This window comes from Pelodiscus sinensis, chromosome 24, assembly GCF_052426305.1.
Source record: "Pelodiscus sinensis isolate ZL-2025 chromosome 24, ASM5242630v1, whole genome shotgun sequence".
Taxonomy (NCBI): domain Eukaryota; kingdom Metazoa; phylum Chordata; order Testudines; family Trionychidae; genus Pelodiscus; species Pelodiscus sinensis.
In genome coordinates this window covers 2,688,490-2,709,221 of record NC_143075.1, presented here as the reverse complement: position 1 = coordinate 2,709,221, position 20,732 = coordinate 2,688,490, and the positions used below count along the sequence as shown (strand labels likewise).

The 20,732-nt window shown below is 53.1% G+C and overlaps 1 protein-coding gene across 11 annotated transcripts in view; it reads left to right on the top strand.

Annotated features, from left to right (window-relative positions):
• Positions 1 to 20,732, top strand: part of KCNAB2 (potassium voltage-gated channel subfamily A regulatory beta subunit 2) — a 115,089-nt gene that overhangs the window by 28,466 nt on the left and 65,891 nt on the right. For 6 of the 11 annotated variants that reach the window (XM_075906454.2, XM_075906457.2, XM_075906452.2 and 3 more), the window contains one exon: positions 2,928 to 3,049. The exons of 4 other annotated variants lie outside the window; for them this stretch is intronic. The gene's annotated coding sequence lies outside the window, so the exon portion shown is untranslated. Of the gene's footprint in view, positions 1 to 2,927; positions 3,050 to 11,763; positions 12,393 to 20,732 lie in introns of those variants that run through there. One more of the 11 variants, XM_075906462.2, reaches the window with a different exon arrangement.

The window sequence follows — 20,732 nt, the reverse complement described above, 5'->3', positions numbered from 1 at the left end:
TCCCCACGGCAGCCTTACAGTACCCTCTCTCCTCCCTTCCCTCCCCCCCGAAGAGGAGGTCCTGCCCTTCTTGGACTGGGCATCCTGGGCCGGGGGGCACGCCTGTGTCTGGGGTGATCACTGCTAAGCCAGCCGGGGGCTGTGTGGTTTATTCTCTCTCCGGTTTTGGCTGGGGCAGTAGGGACAGTGTTCCTGAAGGTATCGGCTAGGCTGCTGCACCTTCCCGATGGCAGGAGCCTACTAGCTCCGGTGGAAGAACTGGCAGGGCATTGTGCCGTGCAGCCAGGGGCCAGGGGCACATCCCCACTGTCTCTCTCCTGCCTCCCCCGGAGGCGTCTCTCTCTCTCTCTCTCTCTCTCTCTCTCTCTGGGCTCCATTTAATGAGCTGGCTGCCCCAAAAGGACAGCAAGCCATGGGGCAAGCGGACCCTACGTCCTGCCCACTCCCTCTGCCACTGTTCTGGCTCCAGCTACCAAATGCCCTGCCCCGTGCCAGTTGGAGGGAGTTCCCAGAGCAGGGGGTCCGATGGCCGATGCCTGGCTGGCAGCTGCCTCCACCTGTGGCTTGTGTGCAGCTCAGGGAGGGACATGGTCCAGCTTCCAAGCCACTGGGAGTTTCACAGATCAGATCTGCCCCCAATTTTGAGCCTTTTCTCCTCTCCCCCCTTCACTCCCCTCCTCCCCCCCGCTGCCCCCAGACGGGGGAGGAGAGATCTGGGGAGTCTCAGCGCCCTGCATTTATATTTGGCATTGTGCTTATTGGAAGCCCCTCGCCGTGTCTTACGGGAGGGGAATACAGTGATCTGCACACCTAATGCCTCCAGCAATGGGTCTCCTGCAGCTCGGGGCGATTGCATGACGCCTGTCAGCAGCAGGGCTGGCAGGTGGGGTGCTGATGCCACCCTGTGCTCCTGGATAGCGCACTGGGGGCACTAACTCCTCCTGATGCACCGTGCCCAAGAGGCGGGCCCGCGAGGATGCTGTGCCGGCCGCTGGAGCAAGCCCCAGTGTGAATTCCCAGGATGGGGTCTCTATGGCAGACACCCGGCTGGCAGCTCCCCGGCCTGTGGCTTGCGAACGGCTCATGTTCCAGCTTCCAAGCCATGGAGAGTGTCACAGGTCAGCCCTGTGAACATGCTCAGGGTTCCAGTGTCGCACGGACACCCAGAGGGTCCCCGTGTAACAAGCAGCCCACTGGAGTCTGCACCGGAATCGATGTCAGGGGCCCCTCATCACGCAGCGTGTGGCAGGCGCGAGGTGGGTGACGCAGGTACGGGCAACATTGGGGCGGGCAATAACATGGCAGTGGCTCACGAAGGGTAGCCCCTGCCAGGCCAGCACCTCTGTATTTTCCTGCATGGCCGCAGGAGCTGGCGATCGCAACTCCCGTTGGCTGCAAGCAGCAATCTGCGGCCAATGGGAGCGGCGATCGCTGGTACCTGCGGCCATGCAGGGAAATTATAGCAATGGGGGCCTGCCAGGAGCTAACCCCGGTGGACCATCTCCGGGCTGGGATTTGCCTACCCCTGGCTAACATAGACGACTGCAACAAAATGGCCGTGCAATCAAGAAGGTGAACCTCTCTAATCCGGCACTCTCTGGTCTGCCAACCTCCATAGTCCGGCATGATTGCAGTTAGCAGGACGTCAACTTCTCATTGGTTGTAGCCAAGTTTCCCGTAAAGCTTGTTTACAGCCACCAATCCTGGCTCTCGGTGTTCTGTCCTGTTAGCTAGCTCTAATTCACCCTGAAATGTCTCCTAAGAGCCCAGGAAGCAGTGGCAGTGTTGGTAACGCTGCTAGACAATATTGACCTCCCCTCCTTCGGAAAATTCTCTGGTTCAGCACCAGTCAGATCCCGAGAGTGCTGGACTAGAGAGGTTCAACCTGTGGAATCTCCAAACCTCTTGTGCTGCTTGGTTGGGCCTGTGGTCCTAGGTGCATACGGGGGCTGGAAGTCTTTCAGAATAGCTGCTGATGCTGGACCAGCTGACATGACCTATGGGCTCTGGTTTGGGTGACCTGGCGGGACCCCCTAGCTGCAGAGCTCTGTGGCAGAAGTTCTTGTGCTGAGATTCATTTATGGCAGATACGTTGCAGGGTCCCCCTCATCCCCCCGTCTTCTGGGGCAAGTTTCAAGATTTCCCGGTTTTGGAACCGTCTTTTTGGCCCAAGGGCTAACGTTGACCAATTGACCCCTGGATTACTTAGGGCTGGAATTGCAGCAAAGTTGCTTTTCAATTGGAAAAATCCTAAACCGCGGGCAAGAGCACGAAGGGTTCAATGCAAGGAGTTCTCATACTCCCCAGATCTCAGAGGGAAATGAAACGCTGCTACTTTGGCTCCTGTATGGAGGCTTTTGTGCGTGGTGTCCTTGCACAGTGCTCTTGTCCAGCAGGTTCATAAACCATTTTCTAGGCCAATCATTTCTGCATGTTCATCTGGACGTGGCAGGTGTGTGGGCGGAGGGGTTTGCACGGCCTCGGGGTGATTGGATTAACCAGTGCAAAGTCCTTCCTATGGGCGCAGGATCTGACTGTATTTCATGGGAACTTACCTTCCTTTCCCCATGCCTCAGTTTCCCCTTTTATAGCTCCAGGCTAGCTGTAGACTGCCACGATCCATCATAGTTGGAGACTCCAGGCTGTGTGGGGCATCCGTGCCAATCTAGACGCTCTTTTGCGGAAATACTTTTAACGGAAAAACTTTTCCATTAAAAGTATTTCCACAAAATCATGCCAGTCTAGACGCAGCCATCTTGTTTAACTGGTTAACCCATTACATGGGATTTTACATCCCTGCCTCTAAAGCTCAATTGGCAAAGGCAAGAGGAATCGGTGTAGGGCGACCCCCAAGGCCCATGGGTGGGGGGGCTATCCTGCTGCCGGGAGTAGCTGACGGAGCTTCCGTTTTCTGTTTCTGTCCCCAGAGATGCTCGTCTTAGCCTCTCGGTGCCGTTCAGGCGCGACGTGCACAGCAGGGGTGGCTCAGCATAGCTCGGCTCACTGACTAGCTGCATCGGATCCGCTCCCCCGTTTCTCAGCAAGACAGGTCAGTCGCATTGTGCGGGGTGACAGCATGGGGTAGCACAGGAGATGTGAGGGACCCCAGTACACGGGGAGGCACGGAGCCCCGTCAGCCCCCGAGAAACAAACCAGGCTCTCTCCTCTTTGGGGTGCGATGCTGCGAGAGCCCGTGTCTGGGGGGAAGAGAATGCACCATGCAGGCTTGCGTCAGGAATTGAGGGTGAATTCTGTGGGCAGTGTCAGTCTCGTGTGGTGTTTGTGAATGTCTGTCGGGCCCTGGTTAAAGTTTTCACACGAGAACTGAGCTTGAAAGCTTTCTTCAGGAGAGTGTTCTCTGCTCTCTCCTCGCTCCCCCATCCGTTACTGCCCAGAACTGTCCCTGCTAAGCCCGTTCCCCTTTCCTCCAGGCTTTATTTTCCGGAGAATAACGTCTAGACTGGCGCTTTTCTCCGGCTTTTCCCCAAGCCGGAAAAAAGCAGCAGCCATGTTAATGCAAATGCCGCGGGGGATATTTAAATCCCCTGCGGATTTGCCTATTCCAACGTGCTACATTAGCATCCCTTTTCCGGAAGGGATGCCAGTGTAGACGTAGCCTTTGTGTGAAGATCTAAACGGTGCCTGTCTCTGTTCCTCGCTCTCTTAGAGACCTGTATGGTAGAGTATTTGAACGAAGCAGCTCTGTCCTGCTGTGTTCTGAAGGCGCGTCTACACAGCAGGGCTTAACTCGAAATAAGCTCCGCAAATTGAGCTACGTCAATTGTGTAGCTTATTTCGAAATAGCTTATTTCGAGTTTTAGCGCTGTCGGCACAGCACTTATTTCGGAATCAAGCACTCGTCCTCCAACTTCCCTTCCTCCTTGTACAGTGAGGGTTCCAGGAGTCGGAGTAAGACATCCTCCAGCTTGACAGTATTTCGACATTATGTCAAAATAACTGCCGGCTGTGTAGATGCAGACTGTTATTTCGAAATAACGTTGCTGTGTAGACGTACCCTAACTTTTTAATCCACCCACTTGGTGTCTATGTATCTAGCATACAGGCCCTTTTGGACTGGGCTGGTTCCTATATAAACATCACATTTATCTGATTAACTAATTAAACAGGATTTTACATCCCTAGTTCAGATACTTTTAATTGAACTAGAAAAATGGATTGTTTCTCTCGAAGTAAAAAGGTTTGATTTCTGAAACACCATTTCATTCACAAATCAGAACAAACATTATGGTTGTTCTTTCAAAAGTTCCCAACTGTACTTTGACATAATATAGCTTTGAAGCTTTACTGTGCAGAAGCAAAATGGTGCTTTCCCTTTGTTTTTAGTAGTTTAGGTTGAACACAGCATTGTACTGTATTTTTCTTTTTTCTCTGCTTCTTCCTTTCTTTTTCTTTTTTCTTTTTTTTCTGCCTTTTTTTTCTGCTTTTTCTTTTTCTTTTTCTTTCTTGTCTCTGCATGCTTCTGGTTCCAAAGTTGCTGTGTGGTTGACCGGTCAGTTTGGAATTCTGAGGCTCTCCTGTATTTTTTTTTTCTCCAAAAAAATGCGACAAACCTGTGTCCGCTTTCTGTAAAGATTCCCTCACCTCTTCTCCGCCAGGGTTTTTGGACACATCCCTGTGCATATAAACAGCTTTCCCTGTATTTCCATGCATTAGCCCAGAGAAGTTAATATGGTAACTCGAACTCTGATGGATTTTCTGCTAAGCCCTTTAGACTGATGAAACTGAAACTGGTTCTAATGGTTTTAAGCAGGCTGCAGAGAAATATAAAATGACTGGGGCAGAAGAGATGAGCAATTTCTGGCAGTCATTTTGATCTACAGGGAACCTTGAGTCACGTATAAAAATAAAGGAAAACTACAATCTGTCTTTGAGAGAGCAGAGACCCCAGCATGCTAGACCGATGGGAGCAGCTGGGGGCATTGTTCAGAGAGAACGACTTTTAGGGAAAATAATTGAAATAACGCATGATGTTATTTTTAGAAGGAAAGATGGGCATGAAAGAACATGGGGCTAAACAAATGTGCCGTCTGCTGCCGGACATGGGCAGGAATGCTGATTTAAATTGCCGCTAAAGCTCGTTTGAGGTCTTTGAGACTGGCTGGAGGTGTCTGAACCCTGGCTGGAAAATAAATTCCCTCCAAATCAAAGTTACACTTTGGGTCTGCTCGTCTTCTGATGTTGGGGGACTCTTTTAGGTGACTCGACTGGGCTTTGCATCTGGCCCCAAGTTCAAGGCCAGGTACAAAGAGCTGAGGTTTTAAAATGGTGTCATGAAAATAGAGGGCTTTTTTCCACGACTGGTGGATGGAAGTGTGGCCTGCTGTCTGAGGGTTGTACAGGGACCTGTCTGGAGCTGTGCACTTGTGCAGCTGCTCAGGAGAGATTCAAATGCTGCCCAGCTGATTTTGCAGAGCACGCCAGTTGTGTGTAATGGTGGTGCACACCCACAGATGTGTTGGAGCACAGAAAATTTATTCTGCACATGGATGGGAAAGAAGAGAGAGAGAACGTTGGTCTGGAGATTCATTGAGCAACAGAGTAGGTGGACGTTAGTTACTAGAAAGCCAGTTGGCTATACAGTCTGTTTATCACATGCTGTAGTTTCTATATCAAAAAAGTGGAAATAATTACAGGTAAGTAATAAGAAACGAATGTGCATGCTGTCACCAAATGCCGAGTTTAAAAGGAATATAAAATTGGTGCATTGTGACTTGTTGTCTCCTATCTCCTTTAAAGCAGCAGGCAGCAAACTGAGATTACAAGGTAACCAACCAGGCTGACTCCTGCATGCGTAAAAAGACACCATTAACTTACAAACGGACAATGGCCTGTACCAGATGTTTCAGAGGAAAGTTTAAGAACCCCGACCTTTGTCATTTATGGGATAATCTATGCCGCCCACACACATTGTCTCACCCAAGTCTCTAAACCTCACGCATCAGAGCTATTTTAACGATCAACGTCCCTTCTAAAATTTCTGTTCGCAAATAACTATGAATACCTGGGCATTCTTGTTATCCCTTCTTGAATCTTCCCAAGTTTTGGCTTCAGTGACATGAAGGGTCAGTGAGTTCCCCGGGTTAATTTCGCATTGCGTGAAATTATCATATCATTGTACCATTTTCAAATTGGCTCTGTTTTAATTTCATGGAGTATCCCTGTGTTCCTGTGCTGCGAAACAGGGGAAACAGAACTTCAATTATTTATATATTGACCTCCCTCATGCATTTCCTTTCCAAGGTAAACAGTCCCAATCTTGTCCATTCATTTTCCTCATGTAAGCTTTTTTTCATGGTCTTAATCGTTATCCGTGCCCTTCTCTGAGCTCCCTGTGCAGTTTGAGATGGGGTGATGGGTACTTCACCTGCTTTTCCAGATGTCTGAACGTTAAATTCCGGTAACTGAAAGAGACTAGAGAGAAAAATTCTTCAGTCTGTTTGCTTTGTGCATTTGACATCACGTTGTACAGCCAGTTTCCCCATTTCCCCTCTGTCCTGCAGTGTTTCCTGGCATGTGGGCCAAATTCGTCTCATGTATACGAGTCTGTCTCTTCTTGTTTCACTGGCTTCATTGAGAGGAATATGGATTTACAGGAGTGCTCCTGCAAGAGCATTGGGCCTGTCTTGTGGGTCTTTCACTCAGCAAAACAGGGAGGAAGGAAACAGTTAGAGAGAGGAACACACCATAAACCCACAGCACGTGGCCGGGGGACAGAAAGACGTGGGCAGCATCTGAAACGCCTTTGCACTGAGCTGGCTCAGTTTCCCATCGACAGCGCTCCTTTGGAACGTTCATTTGCCAGCCTGCACCCGGTGGTGCGAGACCCTTTGCTGCATTACTTGTGAAAATAACCAAAATAGCCTGGGATGGGAATCGCTTACATAACTCCGAGGTGGGGGAGACGGGAAGGCACAGGAAGGAAGCGGGTGGTGCAGTCAGCTGCACTCACGACAGTGTTTAACTGGAGGGTGAGTTGCACTGGAGCAAGCCGTGCAGTTTCTGCAGCAAGTCTAACCCTCCTACCCCCATTCGGGTGACAGTGCTCTGATTAGGGATGTAAGCAACTAGCCAAGTAGTTGACTACCTGATAATCGTAGTGACTACTCGTGCCTTGCTCCGCTGCCTCTGTATCAGAGGCAGCAAGGAGAGCGGGGAAGCAGGAGCCAGTGCTGCAGGGAGCCGCCTTAAAAGCCAGTTCCGCACAACACTATCTGCGGGGCGAGGGGAGAGGGCAGGGGAGGGAGAGGCACAGCCGTCCTGGAGCTGGCGCGAGCTGGGACTGCTTAGTTCCAGCTCATGGCAGCTCGAGGAGCTACCCCGCTGCAGCTCTGAAGTTTAAATGTAGCAGGAGCCGGGCTGCCTGCACACTCCGCTCCTACTACATTTAAGCTGCAAAGCCACAGTGGGAGTAGCAAGTGCCCCCCCCTTATCGACTAATCGAGTAGTGGATGGAAATTCCATTGACTACTCGATTAGCTAATTAACGGCTACTTACCAACCTTAACTCTAATGCTCTTTCTGCCATACCGGGCAGTGTGCTGAACTGGGGATGTGGGGGCGGAGAGGCCTCATTTAAAGGATGTTAGGGGATTGGAATCTGCCTGCGATGGAAGCAACGGGGAACAAGAAACGTCCCAGCATAGTCGGGATTACACTGAGGCTGGCAAAGCTGGAGGATTCCCTCCTCCCCAGCCTGAAAGTCCCTCTCCCTGACACCGAGCGAGAGTTGTCAAGGCTTTGAGCTAAAAATCAGTGCAGGAAGTAGGCCGTCCATCTCCCTCATGTTTTAATTACAAGCAGCGTCTCTTGCCGAGGCTCTCCCAGTGGCTTTGCTTGGCGCCGTACACCGCTGTAGCTCTCCCCAGAAATGTCCTTGAAATTGCTCCTTGGCTGAGCCTTTGTTAATCTTTTGGTGCAGCAAATCACTTTGTGTAATCTGGATGGGATGGAGAGACGTTGCGTCGGCTTGTGTAACAGCAGGCCGGCTTGGAATTTCTCTTCAGTGGGAAGAGCAGACTCCTCCCCTCCTACCTATTCTTGTCCCCAGCATAGCAACAACATTGCAGCTCGCTCGCTGCTTTTGAAGTGCAGTGCTGAAAATAAGAGACGTTTCCGTGCCGCGGGGCTGGTAATATGACGTGACGGTGCATTTCCTGACTTACAGTAATACGGAGTCAAACCTAGGAGATGTTTCAGTGAAGTGCTAGTTCGTTTTTTGGGGGGGAGGGGTGGGGGTTGAAATGTTTAGGCTGATGTTTATGGAAAATTTTAAATAACGGTGCATCCTGTCGCTTGCTAGCTTTCCACCTTGAATGCGGCAGCTGGACAGTTCAGTAGGGCGCTCTCGTCTAATTGTACAGGTGGAACCTTTCTACTCCGGCACTCGCTGGCGTGACGACATCCGTGGTTGGGCATGATGGTAGCTAGCCAGATGTCCACTTAGCATGGGTGTGGTCAAGTTTCCCGCGGCTCCATAAAGTTTCCTGCGGCCACTCCTGGCTCTCAGTGCTCTGGGCTGTTATTTAGCTCTAATTTATCCCAGTGTCTTCTGAGAGCCCAGCAAGCAGTGGAAGTGCTGGTGATGCTGCTAGACAATACTGACCTCCCGTGGTCCTGCAAATTCCCTGGTTCGGCACCAGCCAGGTCCCGAGGGTGCCGGACTGGAGAGGTTCAACCTGTGGTTTGGTTTTTATGGCAAACCATTCCCAAAAGTGGTCATACAATGAAACTAAAATCCTGTTGTGAACCAAAGACAGCATCGCCTGTTCAATCCCCCAGTAGCTCAAGCAGCTCTGAAAAGAGCCAGCCACCAGCTATGTCGTTATTGTCACCCTCTCGTTTGCTGGCATGGAAATCACAAGAACATCGCTGCCTCAACTGAATGGTAAAGGAATGGAAGAGCCCTGCCTGGAGACTGCCCAGACATTCCTCGCGCTTCATTCCAGCCCGCGGCCCCTTGCCGTATGGGTGCTCCCCGTTGTCTGGGGCTCCTTGACTGAGAACGCGCGGTTGGGTTGGCCTACCTTGGGCCAGCCCCAGTCGGATCCCACCCTCTCGGCAGGCAGCCGCTTAGCCCTCTGCGGTTTATACCCCTCGCACACAGGAGAGTTTTGCACATTGAGGAAACAGAACGACTATTTTCATGCAAAGAGAAAAGCAGCGTTCGAGGCCCAGAAGTTCCAGGCAGGCGTCCGCCTTCCCCCAGCGCTTCATAGCCACGAGGCCGTCCAAAGTCTTGTCCCTGCCAACCAACCTGCGTGTAGGCTTGGCCTGAAGCAAGGGGGGTCCAAACTTGCGGTGAGATGCTAGCTGGCTGTGAGATGCTTTGTGTATCTGACAGTCTGCAGGTCTGGCTGCTCGCAGCTCCCAGTGGCTGTGGTTTGGGCCCTGCCCTCACCACTTCCCGCAGCTCCCATTGGCCGGGAATGGTGCATGCAGCCAATGGGAGCCATGAGCGGCCATGTCTGCGGACATTCAGATACAAAAGGTGCCTCGCGGCCAGCTAGCGGCTTACCCTTACAAGCCAGGCCCCGCAGTTTGAAAACCCCTGGTTAAACCTCTCTGGGGGGGGGGTGTCAATCTGGGGTCCCCCACCCCAGAGCTACTGTAATGCTCAGAGCCAGCCGGGTGCTGCCTTGCCCTTTGGGGACAGGGAAGTGGGCTGGGTGACAGCTGCTTGGCTCGGGGACAGACGGGCAGCGTTCCCCTCGGGACGCTCTCCTCGGCAGCATCCCTTCCGTCGCTCCGTTGTCCAGCAGCCCTTGTGTTCCCAGAGGAGCTGAACGCCTCGTGCCTCTCTCGCGGCAGACGGCAGGCCCTGCCAGCTGGGTACCACATTCCCCCAGGTCCCTGCATTGAGACCGCAGCCTGCACCTGCCTGCTGAGCTCCTCACACGGTACAGGGAATCCCGGTGGTGCACAGGACTCCACTTGACACGTGTTTCTACTTGCCTGTGCTGGCTCCTCTGGGTGGTTATCCCTAAGGCAGAGTCCTGGCACGCTGCCCCATTTCACCGTCCCAGAGAGGTCAGTCGTGGGCGGTAAGTGTGCGACTCTGATGCTCACAGTTGCCGTGTGGCTGGCTGTATGTGGTTTGGTACATGGTGGTGGGTCCTCCAGGCAGGCTTGGGAGAGAGTGGCAGGGCCTGAGTTAAGCTTTCTCTGCTGTGTCTCCCCAAAGACAGACACTTGGCGTCACCCCTTCGCTCACATTGCGTTTTGCGCTAGGAATTTTGTCTTTCTAAGGTATCTGTCCAGCTCCCGCGCACCACAGTATTTGGACATCTTGCAATCTGTGGTGCATTTATCTTCATGACATCACTGGCTATGCAGGGCAGTGCCAGTATTGTCATGCTATAGGCGGGGAATCAGGCACAGAGAGATCGAGTGACTTGCCCAAGGACACACAGCAAGTCTGTGTCAGAGCAGGGACTTGAACCCAGGCCACTTGAGCTGTAGGATGATGCCTTCCTATCTGGTAACAAAATATGCATGAAGCTTTTCCATTTGTCATTTATTCCTCCAAATGCCTGCCCTCTTGTAGTGCTTGTGTCAATTGTTCGCTCTTTGCTTGTGATCATAGAATCATAGAACTGGAAGAGACCTCAGAATGGCATCAAGTCCAGCCCCCTGCTCTAGGCAGGAGCAATTCCAGCTAAATCAACCCGGCCAGGGCTTTGTCAAGCCGAGACTTAAACACCTCTAGGGATGGAGACTCCACTACTTCCCTGGGTAACCCATTCCAGTGCTTCACCATCCTCCTAGGGAAATAGTTTTTCCTAATATCCAACCTGGACCTCTCCCACCACAACTTGAGCCCATTGCTCCTTGTTCTGCCATCTGTCACTACTGAGAACAGCCTCTCTCCATCCTCTTTGGAACCTCCCTTCAGGCAGTTGAAGGCTGCTCTCAAATCCCCCCTCACTCTTCGCTTCTGCAGACTAAACAGACCCAAGTCCCTCAGCCTCTCCTCATAAGTCATATGCTCCAGACCCCTAATCATTTTGGTTGCCCTCCGCTGGACACTCTCCAGTGCGTCCACATCCTTTTTGTAGTGGGGGGCCCAGAACTGGACACAATACTCCAGATGTGGCTTCACCAAAGCCGAATAAAGGGGAATGATGACATCTCTGGATCTGCTGGCAATGCTCCTCTTAATGCAGCCTAATACGCCATTAGCCTTCCTGGCTACAAGGGCACCCTGTTGACTCATATCCAGCTTCTCATCCACTGTAACCCCCAGGTCCTTTTCTGCAGAACTACTACTTAACCGGTTGGTCCCCAGCTTGTAACAATGCTTGGGATTCTTCCGTCCCAAGTGCAGGACTCTGCACTTGTCCTTGTTGAACCTCATCAGATTTCTTGTGGCCCAGTCCTCCCATTTGTCTAAGTCATTCTGGACCTTATCTCTGCCCTTAAGCGTATCTACCTCTCCCCCCAGCTTAGTGTCATCCGCATACTTGCTGAGGGTGCAATCCATCCCCTCATCCAGATCATTAATAAAGATATTGAACAAAACCGGTCCTAGAACCGAACCTTGGGGCACTCCGCTAGAAACCGACCGCCACCCTGACATCGAGCCGTTGATCACTACCCACTGGGCCCGGCCTTCTAGCCAGCTTTCTATCCATCTTACCGTCCATTTATCCAATCCACAATCCCTTAACTTGCTGGCAAGAATATTGTGGGAGACCGTATCAAAAGCCTTGCTAAAGTCAAGGTATATAAAGGTGATTGTCAAGCTGAGAAACCTGGGTTCCTGGCCCATTTTCGTGAGTTTCGGGGAATGAGACCATTCTGAAAGGGGTGATCCGGTCCAGGTTGTCATGATTGCTCAGCAGGGCCAGGGAGTGTCTCAGGCTGCCACTGGGCACTGCTCTTCCGTTTCTCTTGTCTTTTGTCAGCTTCCTGCAGCTCCTTTCCAGAGGCCGCGGCTCCCCCAGGTCTCACTGAGGAACAGCTGATTTGGAAAGTTCTTTCCACCAGCCCCTGGAGCGCGGCTGGGCCGAGCCCACCCCTGGGTCTGACCCAGTGGATGGGCTTGCACGTGGGTTTTTGGAGAGTTAGGACTACAATACTCAGGGCCTCCCAGAGTGGCCAGCGGAAACCAGTGCTTGCCTCTTGGCACGGGCGGGAGGAGGAGTCGGACTGGCTCCGGGGTGCCTGCGGCACGAAGGCTGGTTGAGGTGGCGGTTGTGAAATTGTCAGAACGGAAGAAAGAAACGTCTGTTGCCTCTGTGCCGGGTGCAGGCTGCCCCGCGCGGCTGGTTTTCTGTGAAACTGCCCCGGACGATGGGACTGGCTGTCGCCCCCACTTGAGTCCCAGCCCTGTGCCGGGCAGGGCCATCGTCCAGGATCCTGGATCATCCTAGGTAGGTTGGTTGCATGTGGCCTGGCAGCGTCTCCTCTGAGACTGTGCAGACGGCCCTTCTGGTGTGTGGCTCATGCGGATTCCAGTGCTCTCGCGGATCCGTGTCCGACTAACCGGCCTGTACGGGAGAGCCCCGCACGTGCCGCTTTCACTGCACTTCGAAGCGGGCCGGCTTGCCTTGAGAGGAGGTTTGGCTTTTCCTCCCACTCATCTGTAGCCTAGCTGCATATGGTTATTACTAAGGCGAGTTTCACAACGGCTGACGGAACTGAGTCACCGCGGTCCCGGCAATGTTTCAGGGAGAGCTAGGCGCTTCCGCTCCCGTCGGCTGTTTTGAAAGCCCCCGCCTTTGGGCTGACAGCAAACTGTCCTGCACCGGACCCCTCCCACCCGAAACATGCAACGGGTCTTTGAGCGCTGTGCAAGCCGGTCCGTGGATTCCCATTTTGCTCACGAGTCAGAGGAGGGGAAAACAGGACAGAGGAGCCGTTTTCTCTTGGAAAGAAATGCAGCCCTGGACTGTCTGTAGAGCACCTGAGCTTTCGTGGGAGCTGGGAAAACGCTTGTGCTTTGCAGGGGCCCCTCGGTTCACGTGGCGGGGGGAAGGGCTTGTGAATTCCGAGGATTTGTAGCAAACTCGCGAACAGAGTTGGAGATTTGCAGAGCGTTAGCCTGGACAGGCCACATCCCTTTCCTAATACAGGCTGAGCCTCTCTGGGCCAGCACCCTCAGGGCCTGACCAGTGCTGAACCAGAGAATTTACCAGACCATGGGAGGTCAGTATTGTCTAGCAGCATCACCAGCAAGGCCACTGCTCACTGGGCTCTGAGAAGACATTGAGGGGTAAATTAGAGCCAAATAACAGCCCAGAACACTGAGAGCCAGGACTGGGGGCAGTAAATAAACTTTATGGGAACGCGGGAAACTTGGCCACACCCCCGATGAGTGGACATCCAGCTAAATGCCAACATGCCGGACCAGAGAGTGCCGGACCAGAGAGGTCCAACCAGTGGTAACCAAAAGTCCTTGCTGCTCAGGGGTGGCTTAATGGTGCAAAGTGTCTCTCGAGGTCTCCTGTTTGCCTCGGTGCAAAGGGAGTTGCCGGGCTGTCTCTCCCGCAGCATGGATGGGTGTTTTTGGAGCCATACTTTGGTTCAATCTGCTGCTGCGTGAGGGGGGAGGGAAGGCGGAAGGAGGGCGCTGGGTTTGAATCACTTCCTTTGTTTTGTTTTTTTAATGAGCGAAGGCCGTATGGTTTTAGACCGCAGCTTTCCATGTGCTCTAGACACATGTCGAATAAAACACGTGCAACTTGCAACGTTAACTGGTTAAACCGGAGTCTAAGTTATCCCCTCAGCATCCGCATGGCCTGAGTCGGCTCATGCTGACCACTGCTTCTAGCGTGTCCTGGAGTCATGCCGTGGACGTCAAGTTCTGCTCCTCCTGTGTGCGTGCTAGGCCGCGTTTCATTTCGCCAGCCTCTTTGCCCCTTCCCGGCTTCCCCCCGGTGGGTGCAGCTCGACCGCAGCCTTTGTTCTGTCTCCTCCAGGTCCTGTGTGCAAATGCCGCAAGGTGTGGGGATGGGGAAACAGCCCCCCGCCCGTCTCCCATCCCTCCCTCTCTCCAGAGTGCCTGGCATCCTTAGACTCCACGGGCTCTCCAGCCTGCAGTCCCCATTAGACAGGGCCCGAGCTCTGGTTCTCCTTAACGGGTGGAAGCCCCTCTACTTAGTGAAGCGGGTTCTTTTCCAGAAGGCTGGACTCCATGCTCTGAGCTCGGCATCCACTTCTTAAGCAGCATGGCTGTTGGTTTCTGGGATGCTTTTTGCAGCTCGGACGGGCCTGTGATGCCTGCAGGGAGGGGAATCATTCCTGCAGGCTTAGTGTCCGTAGCAATCCCCCGTACACCTCAGCCCACCCTCGGAGATTTGCTCTCTCCATGTGTTCCTAGGCAACGGTTAATTTGGGTGAGCTGTGCGGTCGTGCCGGCTCCTGTTTCCCTGACTTGCTCCTGTTCTGAGCCCGGCAGCTTTGGTGCAGGGGCTGTAACGTGCACGGCGTTAATTTCGGCGTCACTAAGACGCCCGGCACTCTGGAGGGATTGGTTAGTCGACTGATGCAGTTGATTTCTATTGGGTAGCACCAGCTGCAGAGCAGCGGGAAGTGAGTTCAGCATTCCAGTCAGGTTGGAGGGAGGGGGGGTGTCTGGAATGCAGAGTCCCTGAAAAAAGCTAGAGAAGGAGTCTGGCTCCTTTCATCCTGGGTGTGGGATAAAACTGGCGAGTGGATTCCAGTGGAAAGGAATTTGGGGGAGGGGAGCGAAGGGACAACTTTAAAACTTTAAAAAAAGAACGTCTACAAAAGAGCAATGAATTTTGCTGTAATCCTGGCCAAGCTGGAGAAGAGACTTAACAGCAGATGGCACTGGCTGGAGACCGAATTAAAAGGTCACATGCCGTTCTTCCCCTCAACAAGTATTACGTGAAGCAGAATTGCTCCCCTCTGATGTGCCGTACAGGGGGCTCTGAAGCAAGCGAGATCAGGCAGGATCAACATACGAGCAAATTAGGTTTCCTTAGTGCACTTTATTACATTTTCTTTCCAGTGATTTGAAGGGCAGGTTGAAGGGCGGCTTATACGTGCTGGCTGCCCAGAACCAAAGCGAAGGTATTTGGTTCATGCCGGCTGCCCTGCAGCGCTGTCAGGTGTTTTGTCATTATGCATTTGGCTTCTTCTCCCCCTTTTCTACCCCTGCTGTGCTGATGCCTGGGCTGGCTTGCCTGGCCGCAGGGACCCTCCATCTCCTAGCTTGGTCGTGTGGCTTCTCTCTATTACAGGGCCGGGGAACCTTTTTGGCGTCGGGGGCTGCTGACCCAGAGAAAAATCAGTTGGCGCCGCCCACTGTTGAGAAGCAAAAAAAAAAAAAACCCTCTCTGATGTGGCCCTGACTAGGAAGGAGAAAGCCCCTCCCCACATTCCCCTCACGTACAGAGCCTAGGGGGCCCAGGCTAGTAGGTTTTGTGTGCTGCAGCCCCCGCACCTCGGGGAGGCAGATCCAGGCAAGCTGGGGGCTGCATCCAGCCCCTGGGTAGGGTTGCCAGGTGTCCGGTCTACCGGTATTTGCGCGCTCTGTCGGGTAAACAAAATCAGAGAATACCGGACACGTGTGGGGCTGCGATCGCCGCTTATCCCGTGGGTTTTGTTTTGTTTTATTTTGCTCGACCAAAAAATACCGGGCGTCCAGTATTTTTTGGGAGACCATCTGGCAACCCTACTCCCGGCCCGTAGGTTCCCCACCTTGCTCTAGGCCTAGCGGTGGTTGGTGAGGCATTGCTGGTCTCTTTGCATGGGGCGGAGGGTTTGTTCTGAGCTCCTTGGTTTCACTGGCTGGGAGCGGGAAGGAAGACGGATGTCTCCCTTTGCCCGTGACTTGTTGGAGCTGCAGTCTCTTGTCCCTGAGATGCTCTTTCGTGCTGCCCTGCTTGTCCCACCTGAGCAGGGACAGGGATGGGGAGGGAGGAGGCCCCAGTGGATCAGGCAGGATCTCGTCTGACGTGTTGTGTTATCTGGCCAGCAAACCGTAGTTCGTGTTCAGTGACCTATTCCACCACGCGCTCCTGTGGGTAGAGGACGTGTTCTCCTCCTTGCTGGCAGCCCCCGGGGCACTTTTGCTAACTCTGCCTACCCTGGAGAGAGCCGTGAGGGTGCGAAGGGTTCCTTGCCAGAGCAATGGGCTGGAATCACGGAGCAGCAAGGCTGTACCTACCTACACACGTGCGCTCTTGCCACCATTGCACCGGTCTAGCTGCGTCGCATCAACTACGTCTAGACTGCACCTCTCTGTCGACAGAGGGATGCAAATCAAGCACGTGGAAAGTGCAAATGAAGCCTGGATTTAAATATCCCGTGCTTCATTTGCATAAACATGGCTGCCGCTTTTTTCAAAACGGAGCTTTTTCGAGAAAAACCAGCAGTCTAGATGCGCATCTGTCGAAAAATAAACCCTTTTTCGAAAGATCCCTTATCCCTCATAAAATGAGGTTTACAGGATCTTTTGAAAAAGGGTTGTATTTTCCAAAGATCACATCTAGACTGCTGTTTTTTTAAAAAGCTCCATTTCGAAAAAAGTGGCGGCCATGTTTATGCTAATGAAGTGCAGGATATTTAAATCCCGGCTTCATTAGCAATTTTGATGTGCCTAATCTACATCTCTCTGTCGACAGAAAGGTGTAGTCTAGACACACCCGTAGTTATACCGACGTAGGGCTGTGGCGTAGACCTGCCCTCTGCCTGCTCGAGTTGTAGCCACAGGAAATCGGAGTTTGGAAAGACGCAGGCAAAAGGAACCAAATATCACGTTTTTCGACGACTCTGTCCCCGAAATCCTCCTGATGGAGACATCGGGGAGTGGGGAGGCACATGAGTAACGACACCTGGTAAAAAGGGTTAAATCTGCCTCTGGCCTGGCAGATTGACATATTGGCCTCACGCCTTGTCTACACACACATTTGTCTCGGTGTAAATAAACTGGTTTATTTAAACTAGTGCAAACCCCTGGGGGGATCTCCAGATTCAGCGTGAGTGGTTTATTTTGGGTTTATCTTAAACTTCTTCCTAGTCAAGTGAAGGTCACTTAAACCAGTGATCTGTGTCCACGCAGCCTTTGGCACTGGTTTACTTAAACCAGCTTAAAATTGCATCTGCTGGTGGAAAGCATCACGTCCCTAGTTTGCATATTCCTGCGGATGCTTTTATAATCCCATTTGTAGAGCCTGCAAATTTGCAGCTATCCGCTTTGTATCCACCCGGATCCGCATCCACGGATGTCAGGAGAGAAATCCGCAGCTCATTTTTGCGGATACAAATTATCCACACAGGGCGCCACCCATATCTCCAGTCACACCAAGTTTGCAGGAAAATCTGAAGCATTTTCTCTTCCGTCTAGCATGGAAACCCAGGCACTCGCGCCTCTGCCTGGAAAAACATTTAATGTTTCAGGCGTCAAACTTCATAGACATTTATAAAGGGAACCTGCGCAAGAAGAAACCTCCAACGCAGGCAAGAGCTTGGCTAAATCCACCATCACGCCAGGCAGAACCTCAGTTGTCGGCTCTCTCTCACCTCCAGATGTGTGCAGGGGGGGAGCAAGAAGGGTACCCCTGGATCCCTCCATATTTGAAGTGGGAGAGGGAGAGGAATTTTTCAAAACACCAGCCTAACAGCTGCGGGAATGGCTGTTTCTCTTGCCTCTGCTGCCCTCTAGCACTCACCCTGTTTCAGTACCGCTCTCAAGCACCAAGATTACCAGCTCTCGCTATTTGGTAGGGACTTAAAAAACAAGGAATGGTCCTGCAGCACCTTAGAGACCAACAAAAATGTCAATGGGCTCATGAGCTTGCGGGGGCACAGCCCGCTGCTTCTGATGGATGGGACAAGGGGTCCGGGGTACAAATCAGTAGCAGAGAAAGAGGGAAGATGGGGAGGGAAAGAGAATGGGGAAAAATCTTGTCAATTAGCCTCCGGTCGCACAGACACTAAAGAGAGGGCTGGGAGTGCCCCGTGCTTGGCTTTGGATGTCATTAGGGCAGTGACTGCAGCAGCCCATCCAGGTCATGTCTTTGTTCAAAGCTTGATTAAAGGTGTCCGGTTTGCAAATGAAGGCGAGTTCCACAGCTGCTCTCTCCAGCGGGTTTTTGAAATGGCTTTGCAATAGCACAGTCACTTTGCCTCCATTAGTGAGCGCCCGCCCGGCAAGTTATTTTGTCGGAGCTATTCTATGTGCCCCGCCGGTGTTCCCCTTCGTGGCCCTCCCCACCCTGTAACTAGGGATGTCAAAGCCCATTTAACGGAACCAGTTAAAGATATTGTTGAGCCGGTTAACCGATGAAAGGGACGGGGCAGAGGGGCAACTCCGGGACTGGAGCAGCCCCCCTCCCCCATCTCAGGCGGGGGCTACTTCAGCCCCCATGGTCAACCTTAACCGGAAAGTCTCACCCGTTAAGGATGAGGCTAACCCATTAAACATTCACATCCCTAGTCTTAACTTCCCCGTGTGACCTTTAGAGCTGCCCTCTTGTCACTTGTTCGTATTGTTGACTTCGGATGAGTTGCTTCTATGTTTGAGGGAGTCCGGCATGTGTTGATTTACTGACTTTGCACTGAGCTGCGGTACCGACCCCACACAAGGTCACCAGTCTGGTGTGCTTAACGGGGTAGGACTGTCTCCTACTAACGATGCACTCGAGGACTTGGCCTTTGGGTTGTACCCTTCTGCAGTTTGGTTGTTCATGGTCTTGACTCTTGTGTGGCATCCTGGCTGGTTCAAAAGCAGGGAAACGAGGCTGGTGTGTCAGACTCCAGCAGCGTAGCACCAACCATCTTTTGGAAGCGGGCTGTTAGTTTTCATCCACCGGTTGGCACTTGTCCTGATTGGTGGAGATGTGTGACGATGATGTCTGGGCTGGCCAATGGCTTGAAGTGTCGGCTCCAGGGTTGAGTGTCAGGCTGCGGAGGATGAGTAACTGCTTCCGAATGATCTGAGTTCTGAGCTCAGACCAGAGACTTCAAGAATCAACTGGTGCGTGGTACCAGGGCCGGCCCGAGGTATTCTGGCGCCTCGGGCACGGGTGCACGGCGCATGCATGGCCCGGCTACAGCTGCTGGCGCGCAGCCCGGGGCCCAGCTGTTGCTGCTGGCATGCGCGCCGGGCTGTGTAGGGCCCCGCGGCTGTGGGGGGAAGAGCGTTGCTGGCCGGCGCCGCGGGGATGCAGGCAGGCTGGCGCTGCGGGAGCTGGGTGCGCGGCGCCTGATGGCAGCTGTTAGGGACACCGTGCACCCCTTACAGCTGCCATCAGGCGCCCCCCTCGGTTGGCGGCCTGGGCTGCTGCCCGGCTTGCCCATGCCTCTGTCCAGCCCTGCATGGTACAGGAGGGAGGGAGACGTGCGAGTGTTGCTCACTTTCTGGGTCCTGTCCCATTCTAGGTATATTTTTATACCGTGCTCTGAGCATGGGGCTCTGTCACACCCTTTGATTCGCCGCTGGGGCTCCTCCTGCTGGTCACTCTGGGAATTAGCTTCTGGGTGCTGAAGCGCCCCCTTTTGGCTGGTGTCTCTGCACTCTGGGGTCCTCCCCCTCTAGGAGCCCCCAGCCTCCTATGCCCTTCTTGCCTCCCTGACCCGCGGCCAGTCGTCATCTAGTCCCTTAACTCGGGGCACACTGCCGTCTGAAATGGCCACTCAGCATTGACCAGGGGTGTGGACCTGCTGCCCCCGCCTGGCTGTCTCTCTGCAGCCCTAGCACCCTCAGGCCTTGCTCCAGGCCCTGCAGCCTGGGAGTTTGCCTGGCCAGAGCTCCCCAGCCCTGCCTGACTTTCCCCAGCCCTGCTCTAAAACAGGAAACCGCCAGCTTCCCTGGCAGCCAGGTCCCGCCTGCTCCCCAGCCAGAGTGGCTGTGTCTAGACTGGCCAGTTTTTCCGGAAAATCAGCCGCTTTTCCGGAAAAACTTGCCAGCTGTCTACACTGGCCACTTGAATTTCCGCAAAAGCACTGACTTCCTACTGTAAGAAATCAGTGCTTTTTGCGGAAATACTATGCTGCTCCCGTTCGGGCAAAAGTCCCTTTTGCGCAAAAGGGCCAGTGTAGACAGCTCAGATTTTTTTTCCGCAAAAAAGCCCCGATCGCGAAAATGGCGATTGGGACTTTTTTGCGCAAAAGCGCGTCTAGATTGGCACAGACGCTTTTCCGCAAAAAGTGCTGTTCCGAAAATGCTTTTAATGGAAAACTTTTCCGTTAAAAGCATTTCCGGAAAATCATGTCAGTCTAGACGCAGCCAGTGTGTCTGCCTGTGCCCCCTCCCAAAGCCCTTATTTATACTCCCCTCAGCTGGGCCCTAATTAGCCAGTAACTGCCTCGCTGTGGGACTTTGCTCTCAGCCCTCTCCCAGGGCTGGGTTTTACCCTTAAAGGGCCAGTGTGAGGCAGTTTGTGCTGTTTGCACGAATCCAGCTGTTATCTAGCGTCCCAAAGCGTGTGAGCAGCTAAAACACCTACATTTGGCTTGTTCCACAGCTGCATGTGGCTGAGTGGCAAAGGCACCAAGAGCAGCTGCTTCCCTTGGTCGCTGGGGTGGGATTAACTTGGGTGCATGTAATGGTCCACAGTCGTGCTAAAGATGGACGAAATGCGCATGGCGAGGGGCGTGTTTCAAACAAAGTGTCAGCTCCAGAATCAGTAACGCAGTGTCTGGATGGATTTAGGCTGCCGTTGTTGAAAGCTGCCTAGAAGGATGCGTGCCTGCCTCCCCGACTTTCGGTGGGAGCTGGGCTGGAGAAGTTAAGCATCTTT